This window comes from Saccopteryx bilineata, chromosome 6 (genome assembly GCF_036850765.1).
Source record: "Saccopteryx bilineata isolate mSacBil1 chromosome 6, mSacBil1_pri_phased_curated, whole genome shotgun sequence".
In the NCBI taxonomy this organism is placed as follows: domain Eukaryota; kingdom Metazoa; phylum Chordata; class Mammalia; order Chiroptera; family Emballonuridae; genus Saccopteryx; species Saccopteryx bilineata.
The window spans coordinates 2437276-2457885 of record NC_089495.1 but is presented as its reverse complement, the minus strand read 5'-3'; the positions used below and the strand labels follow the sequence as shown (position 1 = coordinate 2457885).

The following is a 20610-nucleotide window of genomic DNA, read 5'->3' as shown; positions in this document are numbered from 1 at the left end:
AGTGTCAGCCTGGTGTGTGGATGTCCCAGGTTTGATTCCCAATCAGGACACACAGGAGAAGCGCCCATCTGCTTCTCCACCCGCCCCCTCTCGCTTCTCTCTCTCTCTCTTTCTTTCTTCCCTTTCTGCACTCAATGGCTTGACTGATTTGAGTACGTCAACCCTGGGCACTGAACATGGTGCCATAACCTCCACCTCAGGTGATAAAAATAGCTGAGTTGCTGAGCAACCGAGCTATGCCACGCCACAAATGGGCAGAGCATTGCCCCCAGTGGGCTTGCTGGATCCTAGTCTTGTGCATGCAGGAGTCTGTCTCTCTGCCTCCCTTCCTCTCAATTAAAAAAAATAAGTCATATATGTGACTATACAATATTCTGTAATCTCTGTACATGCACATATACACACAGGCACACACCTACACATATCACATGCACACACATATACCCATGCAGTTCACATAACAAACACACAATTCACATACACATAAATACACATATACAGACAAGCATACCAGTGTCTGTGTCCAAATTCTTATAAAGGTTTTCTTTACCTCTGAAGTTCTAAAAATGTGAGCTTTATTTCCAGGTTGGTCCATTCGTTTTAATGGTCACGCATTGAGTTCCGTCTTGTGCAAGGATATGTTCAGTTGCAACAGGACGGAGCTCTGGGTCTGAGAAACGAGGACAGACACTGCGATGAAGTTGACGGTCTGGACTCTGGTCCACTGAGTAGGTCAGGCGTCTCTTTATCACCTTTTGATAATTCTGTCCTCAGAACTCTGCCCTTTCTCTCCATACATCTTCCACGAGGCGGTCTATTAAAATCATCACCGGCTATCGTTTAAATAATAATCCGTCCATCTATTCATGTATCTGTTTGTCACCTCGTGAGGGACTGCCCTTGGGCTTTTCTGGACGTTGTGTCACCTGAGTGTTAAGAGTTCTGTGGCCTCAAGATGCCGTCATGACTGACAGATGAGTCACAGTGAATAAATGATGAGAAACATGGAGTCTGAAGGCTACCTTGGCTCCTTCCAGAAACAGGCAGTTAACATATTTCTTCCGTTTGTGGTCGTTAGCCGTGGTCCCTACCCACTCCGCCCTCAACGCTGTCTCCCTTCAGGTCTGAGGCCAGGCAGCCTCCCGGTAGCCTCTGTCCCAGAGCCTTACTTCTCCTCGTGGGCCGGCTTAGGTGACCAGCCACGTGTCCCCAGGGCCCCTGCACCATCACTCACGAAACAACACCACGTAATAACTGCCTGCTTCACATATCTGCCCCCACTGCCTGCAGGACGGCACAGACCAGTCCTGGATGTGTTTGTGCCTTTTGTAGAGCACACAGCAGGTGCTGGAGAAGTAATCAGCGTGGGATGCACTGGCTATAGGTGTTTGAGAGTTTCAGTAGAAATCATTATTAGCCTTTTGGCTTTAAGGGAACATAGTGGTTGCCTAGGGGTTGATAAGGTAAACAAGCCTGAAATTGCAGAATAAAAAGTCTGGATAAAGATCTATGATGTTGGTTTTAAGAAAAAACAACAACAGCCAAAAACTTCTGCTATGAAGCCGTGGGGGGTGACGCTAAGTGGACACATGGCTCACGGCTTTCAACCTGCATCTGACTCTCGTGCGCAGTTGTTCGGTTCCATGTGCAGAGACAGTCTTTGTTAGATTACCTTCACGACTTTCTCTGTTTTCATAGTAATAGGGGTGTGTGTCTATGTGTGTGTGTGCATGTTTGTGTGTGTGAAACATTTTGCTAAAATGATCAAGTTGAACTGGCAAGTAATGGCCAACGAGAACAAGAAAATCGTGAAGGGAGAAAAGAAATCCTCACAAAAAGCTGTGTGAATTCATTAAGGAAACAACGGAGACCAAGAAGAACGGCCACTGTGCCTGGAGCTGTGGGTGAGCAGTGCAGCCGTTCACAGCTTCCAGGGGAACATCTTATAAACAGTCATCTGAATGAGGCACCATCATGCCCAGAAAGCATCAATGGGTCCCCATTGGCTCCAGAGAGGATAAAACAAAGCCAGCTCTCCACAAGATGGCTCCAAACTGTTTATTCCACACGACACCCCGCGTGGCCGGGACCCTCGGCCGGGCACGAGTGGGCCAGTTGCCTGGTGTGCCCTTTCCCGTCTCCTCTCTCTGTCTCTCTGTCTCTCTCTCTCAGGATTGACACCCTGCATTAACGCCACCACCTTCCGGACTCTCTCACGCTGACCGACACCAGACAGGCAGAAGTGGCCTTTTCTGGGCTCTTACCCCAGGTGGCATCTCTAGTATTTTACATGTAGGATGCGGGACTGTCTCACTCCCTCATTACTGTCCCTCAGACTTCTCCGCTGCCTGTCCTGCCCCACGAGCTGTCCGCGTTCCGTCTCAGCCGGGCAGGCCTGCCATCCCACGCCCCACGAACCCACACGGAAACCCCAGCCCATGGCCCCCAGCACAGTCCGTCACTGCGTCCACCTCAGGTGCCAGGCAGTGGCTCCACTTCAGGTTTTAAAATTCACTAAAAACAGGGAAATCTAGGATTTTATTTTTATTTATTTTTTCCTTTCAAATTGCAAGAGGGGAGGAGACGACGTGGCTGATCTTTCGACTCCTGAGTGTATCGTTTCTACATCAATGCGACAGCTTCTTCAGGACCCTTTCTCATTCTTGAAACCGGTCCGTGTCCAGCCGAGTGCCCGGACAGAGGACCGTCATCATCCTGGGCCTGCCCTGCAGTGTGTGTGGCACGGATTGGAGCATTCCAGTTCCGAACGAGGAGCTTCTTTGCACCGGGCCCCTGAGAAACTCCCAAAACAGCGCCTGGGGACATGAGGCCTGGGGTACATGATGCTGAGGGGGTCCCCTGCCTGACGAGGGGTGACGGCAGCTGAGGGATGTGAGCGACCCATCCCCGTTGGTAGATGACATGCCCTGTTAGTGCGATGTGACCCACACTCTAACTTGGTTACCCCAGCTGGCTGATGCCTAGCGAGAGGGTGCCCCGAGGTTATCTGGGAGTGTGTCTGGGCCCAACGGGGTGAAGAAGCTATACTCCTGCATGTTTGACATTGAAGACCTGACCGTGGACTTGGAGGACGTCTCAAATCAGCAGCGCCCTGTTTAGAACACAAAACACGGAGGCAGCAGGACCTAGCTGCCAAACCAGGGCGTCAGCTGCGCAGAAGGGAGAGCGCGCGGCGGGAACCTGGGGAACGGTCCTGTTCTGACGGTGCGGTGCTCCCCTGCTGTGAGGGACCTGGTGACAGTGCTCCCCTGGGGTGAGGGACCCGGTGACGGTGATCCCCTGGGGTGAGGGACCCGGTGACGGTGCTCCCCTGCTGTGAGGGACCCGGTGATGGTGCTCCCCTGGGGTGAGGGACCCGGTGACGGTGCTCCCCTGGGGTGAGGGACCCGGTGACGGTGCTCCCCTGGGGTGAGGGACCTGGTGACGGTGCTCCCCTGCTGTGAGGGACCCGGTGATGGTGCTCCCCCGGGGTGAGAGACCCGGTGACGGTGCTCCCCTGCTGTGAGGGACCCGGTGACGGTGCTCCCCTGGGGTGAGGGACCCGGTGATGGTGCTCCCCTGTGGTGAGGGACCTGGTGACGGTGCTCCCCTGGGGTGAGGGACCCGGTGACGGTGCTCCCCTGCTGTGAGGGACCCGGTGATGGTGCTCCCCCGGGGTGAGAGACCCGGTGACGGTGCTCCCCTGGTGTGAGGGACCCGGTGATGGTCCTCCCCTGGGGTGAGGGACCCGGTGATGGTCCTCCCCTGGGGAGAGGGACCCGGTGACGGTGCTCCCCTGCTGTGAGGGACCCGGTGACGGTGCTCCCCTGCTGTGAGGGACCCGGTGACGGTGCTCCCCTGCTGTGAGGGACCCGGTGATGGTCCTCCCCTGGGGTGAGGGACCCGGTGACGGTGCTCCCCTGCTGTGAGGGACCCGGTGATGGTGCTCCCCCGGGGTGAGAGACCCGGTGACGGTGCTCCCCTGGTGTGAGGGACCCGGTGACGGTGCTCCCCTGGGGTGAGGGACCCGGTGATGGTCCTCCCCTGGGGAGAGGGACCCGGTGACGGTGCTCCCCTGCTGTGAGGGACCCGGTGACGGTGCTCCCCCAGTGTGAGGGACCCGGTGACGGTGCTCCCCCGGGTGAGGGACCCGGTGACGGTGCTCTCCCAGGGTGAGGGACCTGGTGACGGTGCTCTCCCAGGGTGAGGGACCCGGTGACGATGCTCCCCTGGGGTGAGAGACTCGGTGACGGTGCTCCCCTGGGGTGAGAGACTCGGTGACGGTGCTCCCCTGGGGTGAGGGACCCGGTGACGGTGCTCCCCTGCTGTGAGGGACCCGGTGACGGTGCTCCCCTGGTTTGAGGGACCTGGTGACGGTGCTCCCCTGGGGTGAGAGACCCGGTGACGGTGCTCCCCTGGGGTGAGGGACCCGGTGACGGTGCTCCCCTGGTTTGAGGGACCTGGTGACGGTGCTCCCCTGGGGTGAGAGACCCGGTGACGGTGCTCCCCTGGGGTGAGGGACCCGGTGACGGTGCTCCCCTGGTTTGAGGGACCCAGTGACGGTGCTCCCCTGCTGTGAGGGACCCGGTGACGGTGCTCCCCTGGTTTGAGGGACCCGGTGACGGTGCTCCCCTGGGGTGAGAGACCTGGGCGGGAAAAGCGTCCCCCAGGGCCGTCTGTGAACCGTCCTCTGGCGAGAGGGAGTGTCCTCTGTCCCTGTGAGAAACGGAAGGTCAGTGGGGCCCTCTTTATAACTTGTAAGATAGGTTTGTGTTGCTCTATAAAACGGAGAGATTACTTTTGTTCTTACACTTCTTTTTCTTCTTCTTGAATGAAAACACAACAAGATTGAGGATCTCACTGTCGGCCATTGACGGACTAGCTCAGGCACTGTTTTTTGGTTTTTTGTATGTTTTAGGAAAAAAAATGACATCCAATGAAATAGAAAATTCCTAGACTCTCTAATCTGCATGAGCTGTGAGATCTCTTCCATCTCCTTGTCGGGAAGGACAACAGGTGCTGAGGGGAGCTTTCTGTTTTGTTTTGTGTTTTACCATTTCCTAGAAATCCAGAAACATTTAAATCCTATCATGAAAAGATGAGCTTGCACATCTCAGTGAAATTCTGTCTTAAAGTCCTTTTAACCCAGTGACATTTTCCAAAACATTATTCAGTTATCTGTAGATATGTGTGCCCCTGTAGTCTCTGGTAGAAGTTGATCTAAGCAGGAGAGCAGGAAAGTGTGACTAGAGAGCGCTCACGTGAAGTGCACATTCACCTTCACGTTCTTTGAAAGCATCTTTCTTTCTTTCTTTCTTTCTTTCTTTCTTTCTTTCTTTCTTTCTTTCTTTCTTTCTTTCTTTTCTTTTCTTTTCTTTCTTTTCTTTCTTTCCTTTTCCTAAGTGAGAAGCTGGGAGGCAGAGAGACAGACTCTTCCTGCATGTGCTCGACTGGGATCCACCCGGCACGCCCACCAGGGGCGATGCTCTGCCCATCTGGGCATTGCCCCGTTGTACCCAGAGCCATTCTAGTGCCAGAGGTGGAGACCATGGAGCCGTCCTCAGTGCCTGGGGCCAATTCTGCTCCAATGGAGCCTTGGCTGTGGGAGGGGAAGAGAGAGACAGAGAGGAAGGAGAGGGGAAAGGGTGGAGAAGCAGGTGGTGGCTTCTCCTATGTGCCCTGGTCGGGAATCAGAAAGCATTTCTTACATATTCATTAGACCAGTGGTCTCCAAGCCCCAGGCCACGGACTGGTACTAGTCTGTGGGCCATTTGGCACCGGTCCGCAGAGAAAGAATAAATAACTTACATTATTTCTGTTTTATTTATAATTAAGTCTGAACGATGTTTTATTTTTTTAAAAATGACCAGAGTCCCTCTGTTACATCCGTCTAAGACTCACTCTTGACGCTTGTCTCAGTCACGTGATACATTTATCTGTCCCACCCTAAAGGCCAGTCCGTGAAAATATTTTCTGACATTAAACCGGTCCGTGGCCCAAAAAAGGTTGGGGACCACTGCATTAGACAACACCCATCATTTCTTATAATTGAGCAGAAATGTATCAGACTTGCTAGTTTACTATATTAAAATGGCAGTTTATAACAGAAGATCAACTGCAAACATCTCTCTAAAAATAAGGGTGTCATTAACTCCTCTTTGTTTCAAAGAGCGTATTCTTGAGGTTGAGAGATGTTTTTGTCGGCAGGGTTCTAAGACGATAAAAGTGAGCTCAATTCCTCACCTTCAGAACCCACTGGAGATTTATCACTTGACGCCTGGAAGGACACAGAGAAGTGTGAAGTGGTTCGTGAGGCAGATTCCACCCTGTGAACTTCCTCCTCCTTCTCCTCTTGCAAAGTCCGTGTGCTTAAAACTCAATTTGCCTAAAACCTGCTTTGCAAACTCAGGTTACTGCCATTTTGGAGAATTTAAGGTAACAGGAAGGGTGCTGTTCTTACAAAGGCAATTTAGCGGTTGGTTTTCTTTTTGTTTTTTGGTTGTTGTTTTTTTTTTTTTTTTTTTTTTTTGCCAATTTAACAGACTTTCTTTCTGCCCAATTTGGCTCAATTGACTTTGAATGCTCAAAACAGTGTGCCAAGTTAACAATGAAAATCAGCGCATTCAAACATGCAGTAATATTCTCGAGAAAGGTCCAAACCCACCCTTCTCAGTGTCCATGACTGCTCTGTGTCCGGTGATTTGATGAGGGTAACCCAGTGGCTTTGATGCAGCCATTGAATGACCAGATGAATTATTTAGCTATTTCAAAGAAACACGCGGAAATCAAGTTAAATGGCTTTGGGAGTCTGAGGTACTGATAGAGGGTTGAAGACAGAAGCAAAAGAACAGGTATCAAACCTTTGGATTTTCTATAAAGTTAAAAAAATAATAATATACTCAGTTTTGCTCCATTTATGTCGTCTATGAAACGGGCGTTTTTTTTCCCCTGTAACCTGCTCCATAATTTGAACACATAGCCCCATGAATACATTTCAGCAAAAAAGACTTTTCAGAATTCAGGTAATAATGATAGTTGATATGCATTTCTTAAATCGGGGAATGTATTTCTATTTTAAAACATTGGTGACGCTTTCACGTTAAGTCAGGTTTTGGGGTTTGTGCCATGTATTTCCGGTAGAGATTGTGGTTGCCTCGGGCAATCCAAAGCAGGCCTGTGGCTTCTAGTTTATTCCGAAGTCCAGCATCCCTTGCAGGAAGGACTGGGCAGGCCCGTGCCTGCAGTCCCACGGGACACTGCTCTGTTGGACATACGCACCTTAGCAAAGCAGCGGTTGGTGATGGCTTGAAGCCTCGTAGATAAATAAGCTTCTGGCTGATTACTAATTGAATTTGAAACATCTCAACCAACTCAATATCTTAAAGATTTACTGATTTTTTAGTGCTTTAAGCTACCCAAATAAATTAAGGCTCTACTCAAACAGTCAAACTGAAGAGGAAAATGGTTTTACTTAGATGGACGTTTTATCCGGATGGGTGGAAAACAAAAATCAATGGGGTATAATTTCATTGGCTACTGGCTTGTTTTACTCTAAATCTTTTAGAAAATTGGCCAGACACATTGTTGGTTTCTTATTTGCATGCTTATAAAATTTGAAGATGAACTGGTAATATTTTATAATAGAAAGTAGCAGAAGAAAAAGATTGGTAGTTAATTTGTTTCTGGTTAGAAGTTAAAACCTTCTTTTTAAGATGGGCCGTGTAAAGCCGTCAGTGTCTTGAATCAGATCATCAGGAAAACTTGGGTTTGAGTGCAGCAACCTGGAGCTGTAAGACGCCTCAGAGAGTTGAGAATAAAGGCATTAAACAAAAGAACAAACACAGGGCAAAGCTCAGTCCAACCTGTGAGGAGACTGCCTAGCATGCCGGTCTGGAAGCGCCCATGGGGAGACGGCGGGTTGGGGGTCGGGAAGGACAGCACGGAGTGTCCCAAGGAGTGACGGAGGGCTGGCCTTCTCGGGGTCGTGTGCACGTGGGCAGCACTGTCTGTGGACAGGTCGGTCGGTCGGGCTGAGCGTCCGGGAGGACGGAGGGCAGATGGGAGGGGTGAGGTCAGGCAGAGGATATCCAAGTAGCTCAGGATAACTAGAGAGGGGACAGCACATGGGTCAGAGGTAAGAAGGGACCCTGGTGGGGGGGGTAGGGGACGGGCAGCCCAGGAGCCCCGGCGTGCCCGGAAGAGAGGCTCACACTGACCGCAGCCCCGTGGGGGAGCACCGGAAAGAGGGGCGCACACTGGCCGCAGCCCCGTGGGGGAGCACCGGAAAGAGGGGCGCACACTGGCCGCAGCCCCGTGGGGGAGCACCGGGAAGAGGGGCGCACACTGGCCGCAGCCCTGTGGGAGAGCACGCCACCGGGTCCCAGCGTTCAGGATAGGACTCTGTCTCCTACCACAGCTAGGCAGGGAGACCAGCTAGAGGCCCTCTGCTCACCTAGGCAATGATTCCTCCACAGCCTGAGGCATGCGGCCATATCTGAAAAGACCCTGGGGCTCCAGGGAGGGAAAACTGTTTAATGAAAATCTGTGTTTATACCGTGAGCCCTGAGAAGCAAGATGGAAGAGAGGAGGGAAGATCCAGGCTGCCAGGAGTCCCAGGTCAGGGAAGGGGAGGGGTCATGGTGCAGCATGAGGAAGCGTTCTCTCGTGAGCTGCTCAGCTCTCCAGGGCGCGTCGGACAAGGTGGGGTGTTCATCTATCATATCCTCAAGGCGTGCAGGCAAAGATGTTTGCAAAGATCCCATGTCATCTGGTATTTTGGATGGCTACTCAGTGCTACTGTAATTTTCCCACCTGGCTATCAAGGTAAACAAGTATAATGTCCAGGGTTCCATTCCTGGTCAGGGCACACAGGAGAAGTGCCCATCTGCTTCTCCACCCCTCCCCCTCTTGCTTCTCTTTTCCCCTCTTCTTCTCCTCCCCTCCTGCATTCATGCTGCTATATTGGAGCGAGTTGACCCTGGGTGCTGAGGATGGCTCCATGGCCTCCACCTCAAGCTCTAAGAAGAGCTCTGTTGCTGAGCAATGGAGCCTTACAGGCAGAGCATTGCCCTCTAGTGGGCATACTGGGTGGATCCCAGTCAAGGTGCATGCAGGAGTCTGTCTCTGCATCCCTTCCTATGACTGAATAATAATAATAATAATAATAATAATAATAATAATAATAAAAGGTAAACAATTATACAAGAGGACGTGTTTCCAAGTGCTCTTTCTCCTGACTTCCATGATGTGACATTTTTACAGGTCTGTTTACCCTGTCTTTCATGTTTTCCCTTCCCTTGATTCTGGTGTATTTTTAGTCACTCCTTGACTCATGATAATCTTTTGTAGCATGGGTTTCATGCCATTCGGCTAAAATGACATACAGCCTGGGTTTTATTACTCTCCATTCATTTCCTTGAGATTATTTTTAGTCAAAGAAAATGAAACGAGTCAACCCAATCTCATGCCGAAGTTAAAAGATATCATCTGCTTTTAGGGTTCGTCTTAGACTAATAAACCGCAGAAGGCGGATGAATAGAAATGTCAATTACCATCTTTCTGCAGCTGTAGAAAATTCTGAAAACAAGCATAACAGAGTTTTTAATAACGAGGTAATTATAACAGACCGGCAACTCCATTACTTGTCTTGGGAAAATGCTTTATCTGGAAGCAATTGAAATCAGGCCTGGTTCATTCTCATTTTTTTACCCCCTCTCCTTGCTTCTCCTCCTCTTCCTTCTTGTCCTCATCCTGGCGAAGGGAGAGATAACAGCAGTTACTTTTAAAAGGTCCAAGTTACATCTTTGCCTGATGGTTGTATCTATTTTCATGTCTTCAACTCTCCATCCATGTATACTGCTCACAAAAATTAGAGGGTATTTCAAAATGAACACGAAGCAATAAAAAAAAGAAGCATTTGATTTCTATTTCATTAAAAATAAGAACATCAGAAAAGCAAAGGACAGGTAATTTGATTATGCAAATGAGATGCAAAACAAACTTATTTCATTGGTAAAAATGCGCCGTAGGAAGTGCTGCAGTGTCGGCACGCCCCTGGATCCCCTAATATTTGTGAGCAGTACAGTTAGATATTTTACATCAAGGAGATCTTAATGTGTGTAGGCACTCGTATTCTGACCTCATGTTCAGAAGATAAGAAATCCGTTTTCCAGTGTGGAAAAAACTCAGTTGCCCTGATACACTATTATATGGGTAACTGTTCCCCTGTGGTTTGGAGTTTAGGCTTTATATTTTTCTCCATTTGAATATTTCATGCCGTAATAAAATCTACAGATACATTTTTTAGGGATGGAAAAATTAGACTAATTGGTATGAACATAATAAGGTTCTGGTCCCATTCCGACCTATGGCTCCCAGATAGGAGTCAGTTTCTAAATAACATCTCTAGCCCTGAGATTGCATCTAATTCAACATAATTGTTTTAACCTTTGGCATTATCAATTTTAATGGTTTGTTATTCTAAAAGATAATGACATGTTACATTATCTCTATTGATTTTTACGTTTTAATACATTCATTGTAAAAAAAAATGTGTTATTGGAAACCAAGATGTGAATGTTTAATAATTTATGTAGCAGACCATTAAAAAAAATCTCCAGTTCAAATAAAAATGTTGTTTCATCCTTTTTAATTTAAGAAACAGTAATGGCAAAGCAACAGTTTTAGATTAATAAAGTGAACTTAACATTTAGATACAGTTTGGTTTCTAAAATAACTACATAAAAGTTGATCAAAGAGAAAATATTATTTACTTTCAAAATTCTTCATTGAATGTGTGAAAAAAAAAATCAATATTGCTATTCTACCTTACTGTTTGTCAGATAATTTCCCTTCCAAGCCTCTGGAATGAAGTTTAACAAGGTGGGCTCAACCATCATTGTGTAGTTTAATTCTGTCACTTGAAATTAGTAGTGATGCTAGTTACGCTTGTCATTATTTAACTTGTCACATTACTTCGTGTCTGTCTTATTTTATAATCTCATATCTATCATTATATAGATAAAGCATTTTTACCAATTATACTAAGGTCATTGAGAAAATTTGAGAGTGCTTTATGAATCTGGGGTTAATAATGTACCTCTTCTAACTGTGAATACACAGAGAGATACACATAGTTGAGAAAGGGATACTGTGTATGATAATATCCATTAATGCATTTTTAAAGGGTACTGATTTTTATAAATTTATGGCGTGGCTTATAGTATTAGAAAATACTGTGTCTTTCTTTTCAGAGGAGGGCGTAATCCGTTAGAACCCAAAGGATGAAGTATGTGATATTTGTAACTTGGGAAAATATTGCGAACACCTACTTCTGCTTCTAGAATCACCTAGAGTATCACTGAAAACTCATCAACATTTGGAGTACTTACAAATAACCAACTCTCGTTTTTAAAAGTGGTATCATTTCCTTAAGAACAGTGTGACATCTTCGCTCTCTCCGTGTTTAGAGAATGATGAGTATTATGACTCATGGCAGGGACGTTGCCTCTCTTATTCCTGCATCGTTTCTCCTGCTCACTCAGCTCCACCCTTCGTCCTGGGGACCAAGGGCAGGGGCCCAGATGGGCTTATGGCCAGGGAGGGAAGCGTCGACATAGTTTCTGGAGAACCAGAAATAACAGGGCCAGAGGTAGGCGGGTCCAGGGAGTGGGGACCTGGCCACATAAAGTATACTTAACGTAAGGCAGGAATCAGGAATGGAGGCCCGTGGGAAGATTCAGGACCTTTGTCTAGTTCACGGCAGGATGCTAGCGGTAAGGAGTTTTCAGTTCACACAGAAACACAGGCACTCTCCTCTTGTTTTTTGAGCAACATTGACATAGAGTTAGCAATCATGATCCTGTTAGTTTCAGGTATACATTATAGTGATTCAAAATGTATATATAGTTTTATATATACATATATAAATTTATGTATATGTTTAAATTTAAATACATTTAATACAGATGTTTTAAATATATAATTTAAATATATATCAATTAAAACATATTTAATATATCAATTAAATATATTTCATATATTAATTAAAATATATACTTAATATATATTTAAATATTTCTATAATTTGTATATATTTAAACTTTTATATATCTATAAAACACAAATAATAGATATAAAAACTTATTTATACTTATATATAAGTTCACACACACACACACACACATGCAGTATATATGAAAAAATATGTTCCCCATTAGATTGTTTCCCATCAATCACCATACAAAATTATTACAATGCTATTGACTGAATTCCCCGTGTTGTTCATTATATCCCTATGACTTATTTAACAGAAGTTTGTGCTTTATTTTTTCTACAGAGAGATAGGAAGGGACAGAGAGAGAGAGACAGGAAGGGAGAGAGAGAGAGAGAGACAGGAAGGGAGAGAGAGAGACAGGAAGGGAGAGAGAGACAGGAAGGGAGGGAGAGAGACAGGAAGGGAGAGAGAGAGACAGGAAGGGAGAGAGATGAGAAGCCTCAACTCCTCGTTGCTTCACGTTAGTTCTTCACTGATGGCTTCTCATATGTGCCTTGCTTGACAAACGGCTTAAGCTGAGCCGTGACCCCTTTTTCAGGCCAGAGACCTTGGGCTTTTAGCCAGTGACCTTGAGCTCACGTTAAGGACCCCGCACTCAAGCCGGCGACCCAGGGCTCACACTGCAAGCCCGTGCTGAAGCTGGTGACCTCAGGGTCTCCAACCAGGTCCTGCAGCGTCCTGGACCAACGCTCAGTGCACTGGGCACCGCTGGTCAGGCAGAGACTTCATACTTCTCAATCTCCTTGACCGACACGTCACCCAGTCCCCAGCCTTTCCCCACACCGGGAGCCGTGGCGTTTATTTTTCTCCTGTGGGTGTGACTCTGTCTCTGTTTCAGGTTCCACGTACAAGTAAAACCATAGGGTATCTGTGTTTCTCTCTGACTTCTTTCAGTGCAGTACCCTCCAGGTCCAGCCACGTGGTCGCATATGTCAAGATTTTATACCTTTGACGGCTGAGTGAATTGTTCAGTGTCCCCTTTCTTGGCTACTGTGAGCAATGCCGCAGGGACCGTAGGGGTCCAGAGATCATTCTGAATTAGTGTCTTTTACTTCTTTGGAGAAATAGCCATGAGTAGGACTACTGGGTCGTACGGTAGTTCTGTTCATCCCTAGCTGTCCCTTTGGTAATCCCCAGTTGGACAGGTGCGAGGTGGCGTGTGCCTGTGGGTCATCCATGTGTAGCCTTTGGTGAAATGTTTATTCGTGTTCTCTGCCGATTTTTCAGTTGGGTGGTTGTGGTTCTGGTATTCAGTTGTATAAGTTCTTTATACCTCTTGGATAGGGACCCGTTATCAAATCTGTGATTTGCGACTGTTTTTAACCATTTAGCAGTTCGCCGTGTCCTGCTGTTGGTGGTTGGCTTCGCCATGTGGCAGCTTTTGAGTCCGATGCAGTCTCACTTGTTTCTCTGTGCTCTCGTGGCCCTTGCCTGAGGACACCGGTCCAGAAGAAGCACGTGGCTGAGAGCGAGGTCAGGGAGCTGGCTGCTTACTTTCCCTGCAGGAGTTCTGTGGCTTTAGGGCTTCCATTCAAGTCCTTAATGCATTTGGGGTTTATTTGATTTTCGGTGTAGGAGAGTGGCCGGAACACCCATCTGTATCACAGCGACAAGCGAATTCGGCCACAGGGAATAGAAGTGTCTCAGCCCCTTCACCGACAGTATGGATTGAAACCAGTTACTTCATCTGGGCTGTGTGGGAACCTCATTCGCATGGATAAGCAAAGACTCTTGGCATGTAATCAACAGGAAGAGCATCAGTTTGACGGACATGCCAAAGCTAAGATAATGTTATGGCTTTCGCCTAATAAAATTGATCTAACTTACTTAATCTTTAAAATGCTTGTGGCAAAAAGGATGAACAGAATTCTTTCAAAGGGGCTAGTTTAACAACTAAATGAGCAGAAAAATATTAATTACTATAAATAGTATTTTACTTAGGGTTTAACCAAATAGAGATGGGAAATGAGTTTTTGTGTTTTGTTTTTTTTTTAATCAAAGAATGTCTTTGCCAAACATTCTATTCAGCTCAGCAAATTTTAACTAGGTGTTAAATGCTAACAGGGGCTTTCCTGTTTGGTTTTAATTTGTCTCACGCTCGCCTGACCTGTGGTGGCGCAGTGGATAAACCGTCGACCTAGAATGCTGAGGTTGCCGGTTCGAAACCCTGGGCTTATCTAGTAAAGGCACATATGGGAGCTGATGCTTCTTGCTCCTCCTCCTGTTCTCACTCTCTCTCCTTTCAAAAAATGGATAAATAAAAAAAACCCAGTTTATCTGGCAGTAGCGTACCTCTCTGTACAGACGGGAGCGTGCACGCAGCCGTCCCTCTGTGCTCCCTCTCCCTCCCATCCCGCTCCACAAAGGGCGAGGGAGGACTCCCACAGGAACACACGCCGCTGTTTGATTCCCAGATCTCAGCTCACGCCGCGGTGCCTTCTGCACTCCCGCGCGCCCCACTGCCGACAACACCAGATACTTTGATTCACGGAAGATGGACAACCCTTCCCTCTGCTTATTGCAAACAGGTTTTCTTCGTTGTGGACAGAAGGGAGGATTCATTTCCCTCAGCTGCTGCGATCGATCAACTGCTATGCACTTAGAGGCTTAAAAGCCACCTGCAAACAGGTGCCATCTTACCGCTGAGCAGGTTCGAAGTCGCATAGGACTCCCTGAGCGAATGTCAGGACGCTGGCGGTCTGCACTGCTTTCTGAGGGCCACGGGCAGAGCCCTTGGCCTGGTCTGGCTTCAGCGGCGGCCACGCTCACTGCTCACATGCCCTTTCCTCATCCTCAGAGCTGGCAAGGTTGCCCGAACAACCGTTTCTTTCCCCCAGTGACATCTTCCTGTGACCCTAGCTGGCAAATGTCCTCAGGTTTAAGAATCCTGTGATGACATTAGGCCCACTCGATAGTCCACTGCAATGTCCCCGTTTCAAAATCCTGGACTATCCCGAGTGTGAAGACCGTTTGGCCAGATCAGCGCGGGTTCTAGGGGTTAGGGTGTGGCCATCTTTGGTGGAGGGCAGCACTCTGCCAGGACACACCCAGGGGACCCAGAGCGCCGTGCCCTGTGCTCCCTCTCGGCCTCCACCCAGGCTGCGCCCTTCCTCCGGATGCTGTCTTCATTCTTTGCCTACCGACCAATATTGAACGGGTCAGGTTCCAATGACCTGTCTTTATTGGTATTTTCTTTTTTTTTTTGTATTTTTCTGAAGCTGGAAACGGAGAGACAGTCAGACAGACTCCCGCATACGCCCGACCGGGATCCACCCGGCACGCCCACCAGGGGGCGATGCTCTGCCCATCTGGGGAGTTGCTCTGTTGCGACCAAAGCCACTCTAGCGCCTGAGGCAGAGGCCACAGAGCCATCCCCAGCGTCCGGGCCATCTTTGCTCCAATGGAGCCTTGGCTGCGGGAGGGGAAGAGAGAGACAGAGAGGAAGGAGGGGGGGAGGGGTGGAGAAGCAGATGGGCGCTTCTCCTGTGTGCCCTGGCCGGGAATCGAACCCGGGACTTCTACACGCCAGGACGACACTCTACCACAGGGCTTTATTGGTATTTTCTGATCCTTAGTTCCTCACTTTTATTTTCTCCTGTGTACCCACCTGTCCCCCGTTTATCTCACTATCATGGCATGAACTAAACATTCGTTTGGTTGTGTATCTGTCTGGTCCTGCCCTGCCCCCGCACAGGCAGCTCTGTGAGGGTAGACACCCCGTCTCCTCCATCCAAGAACACGTTCCTGTCCCTCCCTGTGGTCCCCGCAGGCAGAAGACACAACAGCCACCTCTGAGCGAATGCTTGTTGAAGACTCTATGTTGACAAAGACTACATAGTTTTACATTCAAGTATAAAAGTAAAAATTTGCTTTTGAAGAGTTAGCTGACTCCTCCTACCCCACAAAACATTTTATTTTATTTATTTTATTTTATTTTTTCCACAAAACATTTTAGGCATTTCTGGGACCTCGACATCTTCCCATTCTGGTGGGGGGAAAAATAAATAAAAACAACTTAAGAATAAAATGCAAAATAATAAATTAAAATCATATACAGAAAGAGAGAGAAAACCATTAAAATGCCATATTATCCCTGAGCTCTTGAAAAGCAAACAAGCAGATGCTTCATTTTCTAAAGCACATTCAGGAACATGAATGAAACCCTAACGATACCGTGAAGAAAAGGCATCGCTCACCAAACAGTCACTTCTCATTTTGTTGTTTCATTACGGAAGCAGTGACACCGTCTAAGACAGCTGATCCCCCCCCCCCCCCAGCCCTGGAAGTGGCTGATTGAAAACATTGGCTCGAGAGAAAAAAAACAAAATGAAACCGACTGACCCTGAACTGGAGAGGCCGCGTGAGGAGCTGCCCGCCACCTGAGTTAGACCTTTGCACATTTCTATTTCCTCCTTTCCAAGAGTGCGGTCACCTAAGTGTACACCCGGAGCTCTTTTTCTGTTTCAGGATGCTCACGGCTGGCCTAAATAATTGCTATTGAGCGAGGCAGGTGAATGTCACCCTCTTCCTCTCCTTTCCACGTGTCACAGGTCCTCTCTGACAGCCAGGGGTCACCGGGCGTCTTTTTCAGGAGGCTCTCCGAGGCGTGCACACCCAGCTACCGTGGGGGTTAGACGCACACACCACCCTGTAGGAATTCTGAGTATCCCATGTTTGCATTCATGTTTTGAAAGTTATTATTTTTGCCCTTCTATCTTCGGTATGTATTTTAGTAGCATTTCAGAAAATAAGGGGATGGAATGAATGGTCAGGCCCCAGTTAGAACTCATTGATACTTTGTATTTTAAATTATTCTGCAGTTGTTACTTATTGCATTTTGTTTTGCTTGTTTTTTTGTTTTTTTTTGTTGTTATTGGTATTGTTGTTTGTTTAACTCTCAGGGAAAAGGACAAAACACAACGTTTCTTTCTCATCAGATACAGGGCTCCATATTCTGCACATACAACTTTACTTCACCCTTACATAGACCGTTTGGATTGTGAAAGAGGCGATCTCTAATTTACGTGTCAAGTCACATTGGCTCATTAAGCACTCACTGGTCAAGGTCAACTACAGAGAAGGTGGTGGGTGGGATTGGAATTGCTCTGGCCTCTGACTTTATCGTGATGTCTTAGACCCTGAGCAAGCAGTGCATTGTCCCTGAAGGAGATTAAACTTCATTTTGTTCAGGTAGTTAAAGAGGAACAGTTAAACTCTCAGATGCCTACCACCGTACAGGAAGCAAACCTCACTGAGAGACTATGACTTCGAATAAATTACTCCCAGAAAAACTATCACGGTGATGATTCATGGGTACACAGATTTAAATTAGTGTTCAGGATGACATGGCAAATCAAGACAATTTTCCAGATAGCCAGAGCCCTCAAAATTTTAACAGTCACCGTTTTTCATTAGGTTTATTTATTTATTTTTTCATATTGCTTGAGAATGATAGATGCCATCTATTGGCCATAAAGTTCATGTTTTACCTTGCAACTGAATACTTAAAATTTTGGCACAGTAAGGCATAGTTGAGAAGAAATTTCTTTTTTTTTACTTTTTTTATTTTTTGGTCTCTAGTGAAACCTACAAAGAAATCATCCAATTTTCCATCCAAACAGAGTGTCATACTTGAGTCTTGAATTTGTGAAATATTTTAAGAGGATCAAAGGACCTGATCCTTAAGAAATAGGGCTGGATTAACAACCTTCCGTCCGAACTTCATTCTCTCCCACTTCACGCACTGAACATGCATCGAATCCTTGATTTATTCAAAGTACAGCTCCAGGCTTTGTGGAAGAACCGAAGATTAATTGGTTTGTCTGTCCTCAGGTGCATACTGCATAGAAGGAAGTATAAAGTAAAGGCCGTAGCTGATATTTGAATACCAATTTACACTTTAGGGCACTTTTTTCTTTTTGTCTTTTTTCATTTGATACTTTTAGAGTAGCTGATACTCAGCAGGATCGTAGGGCTTGACAATGAAAACCAGCACGATATCTGTTTTTGTATCTGGTCTAAAACGTGACCCTTGCCTTGGTTAGTTGTCTCAGCGGTAGAGCGTTGGCCTGATGTGTGGAAGTTCTGGGTTTGATTCCCGGCCAGGGCACCCGGGAGAAGCGCCCATCTGCTTCTCTACCCCTCCCCCTCTCCTTCCTCTCTGTCTCTCTCTTCCCCTCCCGCAGCCAAGGCTCCATTGGAGAAAAGTTGGCCCAAGTGCTGAGGATGACTCCATGGCCTCTGCCTCAGGCGCTATGATCACTGCGGTTGCAATGGAGCAATGCCCCACAGAGCATCATGGTGGGCATGCCAGTTGGATCCCGGTTGGGCGCATGCGGGAGTCTGTCTCTCTGCCTTCCTGCTTCTCACTTCAGAAAAATATAAATAAATAAATAAACAATAAAATGCGACCCTTCTGAGTTCGAGTGCCCCATCAATGCATTTGGGAAGTGGACCTCAGACACAGAGCTCCAGCTCATAAAAATCCTCCCAGAAGCTGCTCACACGTATGTCAGTGACTCACGCAGGAACGAGGTGAATGTCATGTTTTTACACCCACCAGGGTAGATGCCACCGCCAACGTGATTGTGGCATTGGCACGTAGTTTTCCCTTCATGGAGGATCACGACAAGAGTTCCACTAGATGCTGTCTGCGTGACGTCTTATGCTGACGTGTGAGAACTTTACATACGGGGAAACCGAGGCTTGGGGCGGTCACACACCTTCCCCGAGGTCTTGTTACACCTTTGTGTGTCACAGACGGGTGTTGTCTCCCGGTCCCCTGCTCCTAGACCAGAGCGCACCCCAGGCTTTGCCCCTGGGGATGCCCCACACGCATCATCACCCCCATCACTGGGTGGAACGGAGCCGATTATAAAATGGGGATTGAAAGTGAACTCAGTTGTTCATTTGAGAAACGAGTGCAGGAAGAAACGGACAAAACCCTTGCTCACATTGTGTGCATGCACACACACACATCCACAAAACCCGGAGAACAGCAAGGTACACGCAGTTCTAATTAAGAAGGAAGGACAGGAAACAAGCGATACCCTTGCAGGTGTTTCTGTGGAAATACCCTCTTACCTCTTCTGCGCCTCCAGCTCTGCCATTTCGGTCAAGTCTGTGGGCTCTTTCTTGGAATCGTGTTTCTAAATGCACATAGGATACAGATCACACACACAAAGAGAAGGCTTACACAGACATGCACGAGAATCCATACTCTTTGGGGATGCAGTCCACGAACCCCTCTGGACAGGGGGCTCCCCAGGTCATGGAGACTAACCAGGCATAGAGGCCCCCAGGTCATGGAGACTAACCAGGCACAGAGGCCCCCAGGTCATGGAGACTAACCAGGCACAGAGGCCCCCAGGTCATGGAGACGAACCAGGCAGCCTCCTGCTCAGAGGCCACAGGTCATGGAGACTGACCACACAGCCTCCTGCTCAGAGGCCACAGGTCATGGAGACTGACCACACAGCCTCCTGCTCAGAGGTCACAGGTCATGGAGACTGACCACACAGCCTCCTGCTCAGAGGCCACAGGTCATGGAGACTAACCACACAGCCTCCTGCTCAGAGGTCACAGGTCATGGAGACTAACCACACAGCCTCCTGCTCAGAGGCTCATGATGGTAAAATCAAAGCAGATGCAACATTCCTTACTTGTTTTTCCCCCAAAAAGATTCACTTCTCAACGTGGGAAATGAGTTACTTTCCTTAGTCCACCAACGCATAGCTCACTTAACCCAGGACAGGTTTATCCGCAGCGATGATCTGACCTGGTCACTCTTTTTTTTTTTTTTTTTTTTTGTACTTTTCTGAAGCTGGAAACAGGGAGAGACAGTCAGACAGACTCCCGCATGCGCCCGACCGGGATCCACCCGGCACGCCCACCAGGGGCGACGCTCTGCCCACCAGGGGGCGATGCTCTGCCCCTACCGGGCGTCGCTCTGCCGTGACCAGAGCCACTGTAGCGCCTGGGGCAGAGGCCAAGGAGCCATCCCCAGCGCCCGGGCCATCTTTGCTCCAGTGGAGCCTTGGCTGCGGGAGGGGAAGAGAGAGACAGAGAGGAATGGGGGGGGGGGGGTGGAGAAGCAGATGGGCGCTTCTCCTATGTGTCCTGGCTGGAAATCGAACCCAGGTCCCCCGCACGCCAGGCCGACGCTCTACTGCTGAGCCAACCGGCCAGGGCCTTGACCTGGTCACTCTTGACCTTGACTCCTGACCTGCTGGGAGAGGGAGAGCACCTTAATGGGGTGAGGAAACAAAAGAAAACATGTTTTGTTTTGTTTTTTTATTCACTGCTGTTTAAATTATCACAGAAAACTTTTGTCGTCAGAAGCTTGCTGGCACTGTTCGCATGAGGCCTGTCACGAGGGACACACTGTTCTCATTAAGGTCCGCATCTCCATTGATTACGTTTCTCACAGGGAACTGGAGGGTGTCCATCACTTCACGGCCAAAGCCAACAGGGGTAAAGTCAACAGAAAGCCCTGAGCGTCTTCTGAGGCGTCTGAGTTCGTTGTCTGTGAGCAACTCTGTGGGGACTTTCATTTA

At 48.0% G+C, this 20610-nt stretch overlaps 1 protein-coding gene across 1 annotated transcript in view; it reads left to right on the top strand.

Annotated features, from left to right (window-relative positions):
* CSMD1 (CUB and Sushi multiple domains 1) overlaps positions 1–20610 on the top strand; it is a 1658614-nt gene that overhangs the window by 650013 nt on the left and 987991 nt on the right. The window lies entirely within an intron of this gene.